This window comes from Pteropus vampyrus, unplaced genomic scaffold, assembly GCF_000151845.1.
Source record: "Pteropus vampyrus isolate Shadow unplaced genomic scaffold, Pvam_2.0 Scaffold44, whole genome shotgun sequence".
Taxonomy (NCBI): Eukaryota; Metazoa; Chordata; class Mammalia; order Chiroptera; family Pteropodidae; genus Pteropus; species Pteropus vampyrus.
This window is the reverse complement of record NW_011888825.1, coordinates 9,295,890-9,298,840: the sequence shown is the minus strand read 5'-3', so window position 1 is coordinate 9,298,840 and position 2,951 is coordinate 9,295,890.

Below are 2,951 nucleotides of genomic sequence, written 5' to 3'. Positions count from 1 at the left end.
GAGACCCCACGTGCATGAGAGGTTCAAAGACAGAAAGAGAAAGTGTGGTATATGTGACATTCTGAGCTAAGGATGAGGTAAGGCACCTTGGGGGCTTCAAAAAGTCATTACAGGATAATAAGAAGGGCAAATGTTTAGTAATTATAAATTTGCCCTGCCCTATAGGTAGGTACAATGATTATCTCTGATAATCTCTTATTATGGGTAAGGCTCCTAATTTGAATTCTTCTAGATAGTTAAGTGCGGACAGAAGTCTCTCTTGAGCCCACAGTGTCCTGGTTGTCTCTTTCTCAAAATAATCCTCATACCACAGAGGCACATCTTGGGGTGACTTGTTCTGAGCCAACTGTATAAAGGGGTGAGATTCCTTTCTCTCTTTGCAATCTCTTATGGACAAAAAGGGGTTCTATGGAAGGTAACCTCACAGGGTGATCTGATCATAAATTCCTAACTCAGCAGGTCGTGGCGGATAGTTACACACAGACATATAACTTCTTTAGCGAAAGATTTACCTTTGCCTTAAGCAAGCCCTGTCCATTGTTTTTGTGCATCTAGGGTAATACACCTTTGACATGAGAGGTAACCACCCCCACTTTTAACTATCATGTAATCCAATCCCACCTTTCTTTCCCCCACCTTCATGTAATCTTCCTTAAGTGTCCTCTTTAATTATTTCAAATGCATAAAAGAAACTGCAAAACTTATTTTCTGGAGCATTTGAGAAGTTGCTTCCTAGCAGTCATCAGTTTGGGCCCAAGTTAATTCTTATGAAAATTCTCTACAGGTTTGGACATTCTTATGTTGACAAAGGCCACAGTCCTAGGTCTCCTTGGCTTGCCTCTCTCAGCTTGGAACCCTAGCCTCAAGAGCAAAGGTGGGGATTATGGGTGTCTAAAATAGAGCCTTGGTCTCACAAATGGGGGTTGCGTGAAAGAAGGAAGCCCCCACTCCTTGCACTCACCCAGAACTTAGCCTAAGCAACTGGTAGTTAAGGGCAGGACGAGAAATGTTGAAGTCCTGCCCTCCTGAGAGGACAGCCCAGAGAATGGGGAACTGGGGAGGGAAGAATTCCCATTCTTTTGGCTATGCCAGTCTGTGGTGGGATTTTCTCTCTGAGCTGAAAGGAATGAGGAAGCGTGTCTTGGTTCAAACATCACAGACTTTTTTTCCTCATTGTGCTTTGGTAGATTTTCTTGAATAAATATTTCTTCATTTGTTGTGTGCCCTTACAACCATTTCCAGAGATGTAAAAAATGAGTAAATAAATTTCACCAGCTTCTCTGTGGAGCAGATTCACAGAGCTATTTATACTGTCATGCCAGAAGTGGAACACGATATACATAAACCTTAAATATATTTTACTGTGTGAAAGAAGCCAGATACAAAATGCTCTATTTTAAATATTCCATTTATATGGCATACTAAAAAACGGAAAACTATAGGGATGAAAAAGAGATAAGTGGTTACCAGGCATTGAGTGTAAGAGGAGGTATTGACTACAAAGGGAAAATTTGGGGGTGTTGGAACTATTCTATATGGCACTGATGTGGGGAATGCACAGCTTTATACATTTATCAAAACCCACAGAATTGTACATTATAAAGATAAATTTTAAAAAATTTTTAAAAATTTTACAAAATTAATCAGATTGTGGAGGCAACCCAAAAAAGCATGCAGACTGTGACAGATGAATGTAACTGTATTACAAATGAATCATATAACCACACTAAAGGCAATGGGCAGGAAAGAAACTGAACTAATTCAGTTTGGAAAATAATGTTTTGACTGTATACTGTAAGACTAAAGACAAAAAGAACTACAGGAAAACATTACACTTCATTGGTAAGTTTGTTTCTCAGTGAGTTATGGGTCAGCAATTCTGAAACTGTATGTATTCTCTCGGGTTGAACAAATTTATTATTAGTAAAAGAGCCAGACTTCTCACTATTGGAGAGGGAAGTTACAACTGAGGAAAGGAGGAAGGCTAGAACGGACTCTATGGTGCTTAAAAAATAAACACACACAGAAATACAGAAATATTGCAAGAGGTCCCAAGGACCAAAGTTGAAACGATTTGAGCAACAAAATAATGATAGTATTGGATTATAATTCAAACAAAATAAATATTCATGAGTGCATATTGATATAACTAAACAATTTAATAGATAAATAAATACAAAAGAGACAACTCTTTCTTTCAGAAGAATTCCAATAAATAAATATAGAAGGGATAAAGGAAATAGAAAATAACCAGTAGAGAGTCTTGCTACAAGCAAGATCCACCAGTGAATACCAACATCAAAAATGTGAAAGCTTAACAAGAAACAGGAAATTTGCATAGTCTCAAAATATGTAACTTATTAATTACAAAGGGAAAAATAGTAACTGGCAGTCATTACCTTGACCATGTGATCAAGACTAATGTCACTGATAAGACTTCATATTGACTTCAGATGAGACACTGAGAAAAGCACATTACTACTCAGATATTCTTTCTTGAAATGCACAGCCTTAATTAAATCATGAGAAAACATCAGGCAAACCCAGTTTGAGGGACAGTCTACAAAATATCAGACTAGATCTCTTCAAAATTGCATAAGACAAGGAAAAAAGTAAGGAATTGTCACAGACTGGAGAATACTAAGGAGGTAGGACAAGTAAATGGAATATGGGGTCCTGGACTAGAAACTGAAGTAGATAAAAAAAATAACCTTTAGGTGAAAAACTTGAACTCCAAATAAAGCATGTAGTTTAACAGTAATATATTATCATTAATTTCTTAGTTTTAATACTTGCACTATGGTTATATAAAAGGTTACCGTTAGTGAAAGCTGGGAGAACGGTATTTGCAAACTCTGTACTAATTTTTTTATTGTGGTAGAATGCACATATCATAAAACTAACCATTTAAACCATTTTAAAGTGTACAATTCAGTGACATTTAGTACATT